The following is a 12,716-nucleotide window of genomic DNA, read 5'->3' as shown; positions in this document are numbered from 1 at the left end:
GTTTATTTCCTGCCATCTCCCACAAAATAAAAAGACCAATTCAGAGGTAAATTTCTGTATTAGAAATGGAAACTTCTGACATAAGCAGAAATGTGCAGAGAGTCATATTTCTGACTATGTAATTTTACCCTCTGTTTTCAGGAAGAAATTTAGAATTTTCTTCTCCAAACTCATAATTTTTCTAGTATATTGTCATCTCAAAGTGACAGCAACTTGAAGGAATAAAAATTTGAGGGAAGGAAAATGAAAACATCACTTTCAAAGAAAACAGATTGCCATGGAGTAGTTCTGAGGAGTTCAGAAAAGCGGTCCAATGACTAGCATGTTGCCAGATCATTTGCCAAAATGTTGACATGAGAGTTCCCTGAAAACTCTGTCTTACGTTTCCAAAAATTTCAGTGAGGAAATTGCTAAAAGAATAAACAATCAGTTCAATTGCATACAGGGAAGAATAAGGTCTACATCCAACATGCATATTCTCTGTTTATAGCTGGGAATAATTTAAATTACTTTCCTAGCATTCCTTTTCTCTTTTCAAGTATAAACTAACTCAAAAATTAAGTAAAAATTGATGATCTAGCAATGTTTCTCTGGCTGCCATACAGTACGGGCAATGAGTTCTAGACTCCAATTTATTGGTTTGTCAGAAAGTTTGGTTATTTTCATCAATTTAGCTTTACATTTAACATTCCTCTGCTTAATTGAAACCATGCGGACATATTTGGTTAGCATGACATTCCTACAAAACTAAAAAGGGCACTTTGTCTCAAATTCTGCACAGTTTACCAGTAAGTTATATTTTTCTTGCAGTAACAATTAAACACACACTTCGCACTTCATAGCAAGTCCTTCCTAATCCCCATTATCAATGGGTACAACTCAGGTTTGACAAATATCCAGTCAGCTTGGTGGGGGAAAGCGCATTATCCATAATTTTGTTTTAATAATTGAATAAATGGTCTTCCGGGGACTGATCCCAGGGTTTTAAAACATGAACTTTGGAAAATTATGACCATTTTAGGAGCTCACTTAACCTCCTTTCTCTATTTCTTGTCCTCCCGGGATCCTGCTCTAAGTGCTGGCAAAAGGTTGAGATCTGAGGGGTAAACTAGTAAGTGCTACAATTGATTACTGCCTGTTCTTCTTCTTTCTTTTTCAATCCCATTGTGGAAAATGACTCTGGATGGGTTTATGAAGTGAGTTTAGTGAGAAACAGGTTTCTAGGATTTGTACTTTCTCTGCTTTGGCAAAGTAACTCCAAATAAGCCCAAGATGCACAGCAGGATAGCTTGTAGAGCTAACATACAATATTTTGAGATTGACTGACACTTAAAAAAATGTTCAATCTCCTTTTCCTGTTAAAAACTAATGCAAAAAATAAGGTGGAAACACGAGAGGAGGTATGATCAAAAGGATGAATAAAAAGGACCCCTCAGAGACAATGACAAGCTGAGTCAAATTACAATCACTCCACACTATCCACAGAAGTTGGAATTGGCCTCTGGTATCTACCGTAGGCCCCTGCCAGAGACAGAGCCCTCATTCTGTAGCAGATATGAACTGAGTGCTTACTCCATACTACTCCCCTAGACACTACTGCTACACATTTGTAGCCACAGGGAGATGAATTAGACAGATAGGGCCTTGCTTTCCTCTACTTACATTTGAGTTACCCACCTGCTTCCTCTGCATTGTTGGGTGCGAGTGTGACCAAGTACTGAAACCAGAGCACAGTCACTGTGACCATCATGTCAGAGGCTGAAGCAGGGAGGTCACACACCAGCCATGAAGGAAGACAGTTGGCCTGAGTGGCTGACCAGGTCCAGAGAGGGCCAGACGTCAGTAAGGAGGGAAAGAGTCAGGAAAAGTGCCAAGGGCAATAGTAAGGATTCGTGACAGGCCACCAAGCTAGCAGTTCTCACCAGGGAGCTCACAGGCTGCCTCCTGCCCCTGGCTTGTTTGCCCTCATCCCTTTGCACAAAACCAGAGATCTTCCAGCGCGTAAGTTTGATCCTGCCACCCCATTCGTAAAACACATTAAGTGAGTTCTCATTCATTACACTGAAGGTAAAATAAAAACCTACTGTTTACAATGCCTTTGTAATTGGGTCTTTTGCTGCCATCCACCCTTGACTTAATACTCCAACCATTCTGAATGTTTCTACCATAACTTATGTGCCTTTGCCCATGCTGTTCCCTTTGAAAAGAATAATCCCCTACTCCATCCTGCTCTCCTCACCTCCTTGCCTAAAGCTGTTATAATTCCAGGTCTTGGCTAAATGTTACTTCTTCCAGATAACCTCTTCTGTACCTCTAAATCAGAGCTTCTAGGAGAGCAGTCTTGCAATCAATGCATGTTTAAAATACTTCTGGGCCAACTCCAGATTAACTGAATCATAATCTCTGGGACTGGGACCCAAGAATTGCACTTTTAGCAAGCATTCCATTTATACTGAGGCACATGTAATGTTTCAGGACCACTGACTTAAACTTTGAGATGATATAAAAAATATTAAACAACCCATACAGTACAGTCACCAACCAATCAAAATGGACACAGTGACCAATCAGGACAGATGCCATAACCAATCAAAATGGACTCTGGCTGTTGATCTCCAATATGTACTAGTATGCACAAACAATAGTCAGCTGCTCCTATGCCATGTTTCATTCCACCCTACCCTTTCTCTGAGCCAGAATATACTGGCTGACTTTTATTTAGCACTTCTTTCCTGCATCACCCCAATTAACTTTCAAGATAATCCTGCTATTATTATTTTGATTTTACAGAGGGCAAAACTGGCACAGAGGTGTTAAGTAACTTGCCCAAGGTCACACAGGCAGTGTGTGCATTAGAGTTCAAATGCAGCCTGGCTCCGGAACCCTATCCTACACTACACCTAGCATGGTATGTCTGAGGCTGCATTTCAATTTCCAGTCCAGATGTTTGACCTCTCCAGTTCACTGTGATCTTCCTGGGGGTAAAACCTAGGACTTAATAGGTGGTCAGTAAATATTTGGAGAGTGAATGAGATCAACTAATCCAGTGTAGGATCAAGAGGAGTAGAGGAGTAGGAGGCTGACTGACTTCTTGGACTATCTCCTAGAGTTCTGAAGCCATCTTTTATTTTTATTTATTTATTTTTTTGAGACAGAGTCTCACACTGTCGTGCAGGCTGGAGTGCAGTAGCACGATCTTGGCTCACTGCAAGTTCCACCTCCCAGGTTCACACCATTCTCCTACCTCAGCCTCCCAAGTAGCTGGGACAACAGGGGCCCACTGCCACTCCCAGCTAATTTTTTTTTTTTTTTTTTTTTTTTTTTGTATTTTTAGTAGAGACGGGGTTTCACCTTGTTGTCCAGGATGGTCTTGATCTCCTGACCTCGGTCTCCTTGGTCTCCCAAAGTGCTGGGATTACAGGCGTGAGCCACCGCACCCGGTGATTAAGCTATCTTTTAAAGGACTTCAAGGAAAAGGAGCTTGGGATGTTGCAGGAATGAAGATATAGGAACTATCTGGGGCCACTGAAATCCATGAACCTAAAAAGCACAAGCTGTAGAATTTGCTTTCCTGCCCCAAATATTTTTATCCAGAGTGATAAAAATGAAACTGACATACATACCATTGGCCAGTAAAACCATGCCAGAAAGGTTACAATCAACAGAGAGGCACCAGGCCTCAACGGTCCATGGAATTAATTTCTTGGAAAAACCTCTCCAGAATGCCTGTTGGGGAGCCAGATAGAGCCCACAGCCTCAGTATCAACACCAGCTGCGTCATGCAGATCCATTGCACAAAATCAAACACTCGACATCTTTCTCCAAAATATAAAGTCAGTTACTTCTCTCGGGTTGGAGCACTGTGGTTGTCACTTACACAGCCTTATCCTTCTGAAAGGTGGCCCCATCATGAACTTTCTGTAACTGCTGCAACACAGCACTCCCTCCTTCTGGCCTTCTTACCTTCACGAGGCCTATGTCAACCTCCCCTGCATTTCTCCCCAAAGTCTCCCCAACTCCAGTTTTACTACTTTCCAGGCAAAACTGCATTTCTGCTAGACAAACAATCTTCCTAAAACCCTCTAGAAGGGAGGCAACACTTTACTTCTACCCTCCTAGGGCTTCTGGTGGCTTCTGGTGGGCCCTGAGAATTAAGTCAACATAAGACAGATTAACAGGAGAAAAGCATACAGGAAAATGAAGATCCAAAGAGGTGGCACAGCCTAAGTGCTTGTATACTAGGTTGGACACTGAGAGGCAGTTGTAGAAAAGTCACTAAAATATATGGAATGTCTTTGTCCATTTGCAATGCTATAAAGAAATACCTGTGGCTGGGTAATTTATAAAGGAGATGTATTTAGCTCACCGCTACGCAAGAGGCATAACACCAGTATTTGTTTCTGGTGAGGGCTTCGGGCTGCTTCCTCTCATGGTGGAGGGTTAAGGGGAGCCCACGTGAGCAGAGAAGAGATCCCAGGATGAAAGAGCAGAAACAAGAGTGAGAGACAGACAGAGAGGAGGAGGACGTGCTAGGCTTTTTCAACAACCAGTTCTCCCTGGAACTAGTAGAGTGAGAACTGACCGACTCCCCCACTGCCATCCTCCTACCCAGGGACAGCATTGATCTGTTCATGAGGGATCCACCTTCATGACCTTGAACACCTCCCATTAGACCCCCCCTCCAACACTGGAAATCAAGTTTCTACATGAAATTTGGAGGCTTGTGTATCCAAACTAGAGCATGAGAGGACCAAAGAAAGATAAGAATCGCTTTAACAAGATCTGTGTATGCAGAATTCTCTCAGTCTTGACTCCCTATCTCTGGTGATAAGAATGTTTCTTACCTCCAGAATGAGCATCTTTCACATGAGGGATTTATCACCTACTTTTAGGAAGAAAAGGGGAAGTCAGTGTGCCCTTCTTGCACCTTCTGTTATTCAAGTGCCTTTAGTTCAAAATCATCCTTATGCCAAGTTGCATATTTGGGAGTGGCATATTCTGCTACCCTTCACCTCCTTTCATCAACATGCTATACTTTATACATCAGTCCTAAAGTCAATAGTTCACCGTTACCCTCAGTGTAAAGCTTATACTCCTCACACTGACTTTCAAAGTTCTTATATTATTTCTGCCTTCCACCAAACACATCTGTTCAAAGCTGCCCCTGAGACTTCTCAATGTAAGCCAAAGTCCCTCACCCTCTCCCTAATGTCACTTCTATGACATCAGGGAACACAAAAGCATCTCTCTGAGCACCTATTTCCTCTCCCTGAAGAAGGTCCAGTTAGTGATGCTTCTTCCATAGAAACCCCTTGATCACTCAAGACCACGTAGTCCCCTCCCTGATCTGAAATCACGTAACACTCATCTTTTGAACCATCCCTTTTAACATTGATTATACACTGATTGATTTGTAGTTGAACTGCCCACACTCAGCACAGCACAGTGCAGTGCTGCCCAGCGGCATGATACTTGGTGAGTGCACTTTAACTTATAATGGGTTCAAGTCCTTTGTCTTAGTGACTCCTTGCTACCTTAAAAAGTATTCAGATATTTGGCCAGATGCAGTGGCTCACACTGGTAATCTCAGGACTTTGGGAGGCCAAGTTGGGCAGATCACGAGGTCAGGAGTTTGAGACCAGCCTGGCCAACATGGTGAAACCTTGTCTCTACTAAAGATACAGGCCGGGCGCGGTGGCTCAAGCCTGTAATCCCATCACTTTGGGAGGCCGAGACGGGCGGATCATGAGGTCAGGAGTTCGAGACCATCCTGGCTAACACGGTGAAACCCCGTCTCTACTAAAAAATACAAAAAACTAGCCGGGTGAGGTGGCGGGCTCCTGTAGTCCCGGCTACTCGGGAGGCTGAGGCAGGAGAATGGCGTAAAAACCCGGGAGGCAGAGCTTGCAGTGAGCTGAGATCCGGCCACTGCACTCCAGCCTGGGCGACACAGCAAGACTCTGTCTCAAAAAATAAATAAATAAATAAAATAAAATAAAATAAAGATACAAAAAATTAGCCAGGAGTGGTGACACGCACCAATAATCCCAGTTATTCGGGAAGCTGAGGCAGGAGGATCACTTGAACCAGGGAGACAGAGGTTGCAGTGTGCCAAGATCGCACCACTGCACTGCAGCCTGAGCGACAGGGCAAGACTCAGTCTCAAAAAAAAAGTATTCAGATATTTGGAGAAATCTGACAATATTTATTTACTAAAATTCTTCTAATTAAAATTGGCATCTTGGCATCCAACTCAAGAAAGAAGTCCAGAAATCAGTGCACAGAAGGATGCTCTGATAGATCTCCAGGGTGGCAGTGGGACATGGAAGGAGAGGCACTACTAGTGGACCAGAACTAGGAGTATTGATAGTATTTAGAAGTCATTGTACATTCTTCCAACTACCCTCAAAAAGCCACATTCTTTTCCTTTATATCCAACCTCCAATGGTTCCCACATTGTTAGCAAAGTTGTAAATCTTTGGGAATAGCTCCCGTTCTCTTTATTTACCTCATTTTCCTAAAGAAATGCTTGAAGGATCCAGCATTAATCCTGGACAGCTCCCGTCTTAGTCTTAAGAGATTTTCCATTGTTTTCTGTGCCTAGACTGGACCTGAACTATATCTTATCTCTGTTTGGACTTGGTATCTTACAGTTGGTCCTCTCCTAGGGCGAGGGAACAACTAGGGAAAGGCAAGATTTGGGAAAATAAAACTTAGGATTCACTTCCCTAACTGCACTTTAACCTGACAACATATCAGCTCTGGCTATAGCCCATTCCCAAGCCTCCCTCACACACCATCGGGTGACACCATCCCCACCATTAGCTTCCACTGAGATTTAGTCTAGAAGGGAGGGAGCACAGCTGACCTAACTACCTAAATATAGAAACTAATAATTGAAATTAGTGCGTGAAACTGGTATAAGCAAATATCAAAATTGCAGAAGTTTTGTTTTTAAGAATAGGTTGTGATGCTTTCAGAACTAGGAAGAGCAAAAGTGTAGAATTCCAAGTGAATCATCCAATTGGATGAAAAGGGTGAAGTCTTGTAAGTAGTACTATACACTGACTATCTGAAAAGGCTCACTTCGATAGCTGCAAGTTTTTCAGTCTGATTCTAAAGTACACATTTCCATTACAATCCCGTCGGCTATTTTTAATCAGTGACTTTTCATAGTAGAGCGAAAATCAATTAAATTTAGCCCATGCTTGAAATGCCATAATTTTTCTATCCCTGAGCTAAATAAAAAACTTCCTCTTACCCTGTGAATCAGAAAAACAAACAAACAAACGCAATAGTTGGAGGGACAGTGAACAAGAATCCCAAATGCCACTTTAACTCTCTGGTGACCGCCCTTTCCTGTAATGTCTTCTGCCATCCAGGGCCTCCATATCAAGGTCTTCCGTGGCCTACACTTTACTATTTGATTATCTCTTTCCAGAAGATAATTCTATTTCCTATATACATTTAATATAGACATGCCATTTAAGAAGCAAGTAATTACAATAAAAAACATATATACATTCAGGGAGTGCTTAGACAACTCAAATTTCATCTGGCTAGGGGGTTTTTGACAATGATAAACCACTAGACTTTTGCTTTTTTAGTTTACAAGGTCATTAGGCAAGTTGAGGGGAACTAGAGTCTGCATGTGCAGTGGGGCACATTTGAAGACCCTCATAATTTGTCAGGAATTAGACTCTTCCAAAGAAATATTTTACATTTATTAAGGATTTGATTCCCCCAAAGTCTTTCTGATTATATTACCCACTATAAGACTAAAATCTGAACAGTTTATCATTGTCAGTAGGTTTTCCCAAGAGAAATATATATATATATATATATATATATATATATATATATATATAGAGAGAGAGAGAGAGAGAGAGAGAGAGAGAGAGAGAGAGAGAGAAAGAGAGAGAGAGAGAAAGGGTCTCACTCTATCACCCAGGTTAAAGCGTGGAGTACAGTGGCATGATATCTGCTCACTGCTGCCTCAACTTCCCCTGGTCAGGTGATCCTCCCACCTCAGCCACCTCAGTAGCTGGGAGTACAGGTGCACCACCACATCCAGATAATTTTTTTGTTTGTAGAGAAGGAGTTTTATCATGTTGGCCAGGCTGATCTCAAACTCCTGGGCTCAAGCAATCCACCTGCCTCCGCCCCACAAAGTGCTAGGATTACAGGTGTGAGCCAATGAGCCACTGTGCTTGGCCCCAAGAGAACAATGGTTTTTTGTTTGTTTGTTTGTTTGTTTGTTTGTTTTTGAGACAGAGTCTCACTCTGTCTCCCAGGCTGGAGTACAGTGGCATGATCTTGGCTCACTGCAACCTCCACCTCCCAGGCTCAAGTGATTCTCTCCCCTCAGCCTCCTGGGTAACTGGGATTACAAGTGCCTGCCACCATGCCCAGCTAATTTTTGTATTTTTTTTTTAGTAGAGATGGGGTTTCACTATATTCGCCAGGCTAGTCTTGAACTCCTGACCTCAGGTGATCTGCCCGCAATTGGCCTTGCAAAGCGCTGGGATTGCAGACGTGAGTCACCTCGCCTGGCCCGAAGAGAACAATCTTTATGGAAAATAATATCACACATTCATGTTGGTAACCTTGGTTGTATTATCAAGATATCAGATGTATTAGAATTTCTAATTTCTAGGTTACCCATATTAGACAGAGGTGCAGTTAAGTTTTTGTCAGTTCGAAATCCTAGATAGAGGAAAGAGGTTGGATTAAAAGATAAAAAGTAAGACTGTTTAAAATAGAAAATAAATACCTAATTAATTTATGAAAAATATGCCATTGCCGGGTGCAGTGGCTCATGCCTGCAATCCCAGCACTCTGGGAGGCCAAGGTGGGCAGATCACATGAGGTCAGAAGTTCGAGACCAGCCTGGCCAACCTGATGAATCCCCATCTCTACTAAAAATACAAAACTTAGCTGGGCCTAGTAGCGCATGCCTGTTATCTCAGCTACTCTGGAGGATCATGCCACTGCACTCCAGCCTGGGTGACAGAGCGAGACTCCATTTAAAAAAAAGAAAAAAAGAAAAATATGCCATATACGTTATTGCTACATTCAGTGTGGATTGATACTTAGATGAAAATTTTGCAAAAAAAAAAAAAAGTGCTACATTTTTATTTGTGTTTTCACTCTGTCTAGTCAACTATGAGTTATAACATTTAAAAGGCTCATACATAATACACTCAAAAGTTTACTGTCTTGAAAATATAACTCCCTTTGGGGAGTCTGGCATGGTGTTCTTGGATTCTTGTCTTCACTGATATTTCATTAGGGTTATATCCATGAGTGAGGTCTTGGAAATCTGGTAACCAACCAATTTTTCATGGCATAAGGTAACTAACTCCCTAGCAATATGGTGCTAAGACCAAGAAAGTGAAATTTGCTCCATTGTCTTTGCCTGTAGCTAAGAATTTCCTTTCAAAAAGACCACAAAGCAAGACCCAAGCAGTTTAATAATCCTGATGAAAACAGAGTGAGCAAAAGTAATGAGCATAGACAGAGAGACTGGGAAAACCAGAACGGCAAGGAAGGAAGCAGACACACAGCGGCAAAGACCATCAGTCACCAGCATGGACTTTATGCCGGGTTATGAACCAGGATATTGGGGAAAGAGACGGGGGTTGAGAATAGGAGCTGGGAGGAGGGGTTGTTTTTAATATAGTGTTTTTCCTTTTGGTTTTTTCTTTTAACCCTGTGGTGTTGAAAGCGCAGCTTTCTCAAAGATGATCTGACCTACAGTCAACTTTATAAATCATTCTCCTAACTTCATAAGCTGAAGGTCTGCAAGGGAGATCTGTAATCAGCATGTGACCCATTCTCCTAACCACGTACTTTTCAAAAAATAACATAACATAAACTAAAATAAAAATGTCTAATATCCTTATGGTCAATGCTAGAAAACAAGTTCCAAGATGTGGTGTTTTGTCTTTTACTCAGAAAACTTCATATACATCAACACTACTTGAAGCTATTACTTGTTAATTCAGGGATCAATATCTTGAACATGATCTCCACTGACATTTTCTAAAATCAATAGACGCAGGGTGCAAAGCAATGAGAATATTGTTAATAGTAGGGTTAGCAATTCAGTTACCGCCTCAAAATTTAAAACTATGAAAATTCTGCTTTTAAAATTATAATTAATTTAATATGAAGTTTTCCAGTTATTTTGAACCATTCCTGTGTGTAATTGTGTCACATCAACCTACCAACTGACTAGTAAATAGGCTGGTTTCTGCATATCACTTATACAATCAAACATGAATCTGTAGGACAAGATGTAAAAAGCTAAGGTCGAGAGTAGCTCATCTGAGGTGCCACAAAAGTGCCAAAGGCTGTTAATAGCATAAAACAATAAACAAGGAAATATATAATAGGATTGCAAAAATAACAGCATGGTTCCAGATATAGGAAACTTTTAATGTCACTATGTTCTGTGTTGGTCATAGCCCTTCTAGCTTGCTGTGGCTGCATCTGGGTATTATATTTTCAAATGGACAAAAGAAAATGAGACAGTGTCCAATGGAGGGCAATTGGTTTAGAAGCCAGGAACTATGAAGAAAAGCTCCAAAAACATTTGTCACAAAATCATTTATGTGACAACTCGAGAAAGAAAAAGAGAGGGTCAAATATAACAGTATATGTTAAAGGTTGAAGGAGTAGTCTAGTCTCCACAGCTTCAGAAAACACAAGCACATAGTCTTGCTAATACTATGTTTTACTCATTATAGAGCAAAAATGGAGTCGCAAAAAGAAATAGAGACAGTCAATTATTTACCCTGAGCCTCAAGCAGGGACTGTGTGATCATGTGCTAAGGGGGATGATAAAATGATTCATGGCTGGGTGAGGTGGCTCACACCTGTAGTCCCAGCACTTTGGGAGGCTGAGGTCAGGAGTTTGAGACCAGTCTGGCCAACATGATGAAACTCCATCTCTACTAAAAATACAAAAATTAGTTGGGTGTGGTGGTGGGCGCCTGTAATCCCAGCTACTCAGAAAGTTGAAGCAGGAGAATCGCTTGAACCCGGGAGGTGGAGGTTGCAGTGAGCCGAGATTATGCCACTGCACTCTAGTCTGGGTAACAGAGCAAGACTACATCTCAAATAAATAAATAGATAAATATAAGATTATTTTCACCCAAAACTATGATTTCATAGATATCAGTGCACAATTCTTTGCCAAACATAACTTTTCATTTAAAACTTTTAGAGATCAAATCAACAGAAATCACTTAAAAGCTTTAATTTAGCTCATGACAAAGATACATAGTCATCCTTAAATATTCACTAAGTTTACGCTGGGCTTATGACAGTTTAGTGCACATTAAATATTGTTATAAATTATACACTCAAGATAAAATAATAAGAAAAAGCAGAAGAGTCAGACACCACTTATATTACTAAACATGTTAATAATAGCTTAGTAATCATATTTCCTAGCAGGTGAAGACTATTACATGCAGTGTAACATGAGAAAAATGTTAAACATAAATAGTGGCACCAGAATTTGAAGTTGGCAGGGCTGATGCTATCACTAACATTTCATAGAAGATTTCCATATGCCATTTTTGCATAATGAAAAAGTCATAAATGTGCTTCGATTGGGCTACACACACACACACACACACACGCACGTGCACATACACAGGGATAACTCAGATTCCCTTGCCCCCAGACTCTCTTCTCCATGTCACTAATTAATCCATTTAGTCATCAATTATCTAAACATATATTTATGTCCCCATTATAGAAGAGTATAACTCCCCTTCTAAACTCCATTTCCTTGAATTCTACATACTTTACAAGCATTCACATCTCACTATATCAGGCTATAATTTTAATAAAATTTTGTTTTGTATTTAAGAAATTACTTGGTGGGAACTGATTAGAAGACTTTAACTTAAGTTCCTCTTGAAGAATTTTGTGTGTGTGTGTTTTTGCCAAAGTCCTTCTATTTTCTACAAATGATTATATTTTTTCATGCCCACATGTTAGTGATTGCTCCTAAAGTTGGATGCATGTTGTGCAGACCCGTAACAGTCATTCATGCTTAGGATCTATGTAGCATTTCCCATTTTTATCTATCCCCTTACCTTGATTAATTTTTCTTCCTAGCTCTTAGCACTCCCTGACATTTCATAACAGGTCCACATTCATATCAAAAACCCTTAGGACCAGTTGTGTTTGAGAATTCAATTTAAAAAAAATTTATAAAGGCTTTATGGCATACTCTCATCAGGGTCTGTGGCAGCTCTCCATGATCAAACATTAATACTTCTTCAATGCAGTGCATGGATATTTCTACTAAGAGAGATAAATAAAGGCTACAAATACCTTCACCTTTTTTCAGGTCAAGTTCTGCTGCCAGATGAGTTCAAGTCAGGTCAGATTTTGCTGCCAAATGAGTTAGGAAATACCTTTTAGTTTGAAGAGCTTTTTGAGTTTCAGAATCACAGATAAGAGACACATAAAATTACACTGATGCTGCTGATGTGGAGACCACAGTTTGAGAACTGCTGGCACACTTCATAAGCAATATTTATTTTACAAGGCACATGTGAGTAATTATTTAAATTCCAATGCCCTTCAAAAATAATTTGAATTTGCCCATCTGTAAAAGCATGTCAGTGTTCCTATCCACTCTTGATATTCAATTTGATTTCCAATCCTAAAATGCATTTTCTTCCAGAGAAAAA

The sequence above is a fragment of the Macaca fascicularis genome, chromosome 4 (assembly GCF_037993035.2).
Source record: "Macaca fascicularis isolate 582-1 chromosome 4, T2T-MFA8v1.1".
Classification (NCBI taxonomy): domain Eukaryota; kingdom Metazoa; phylum Chordata; class Mammalia; order Primates; family Cercopithecidae; genus Macaca; species Macaca fascicularis.
Note: the sequence above shows the minus strand (reverse complement) of the source record.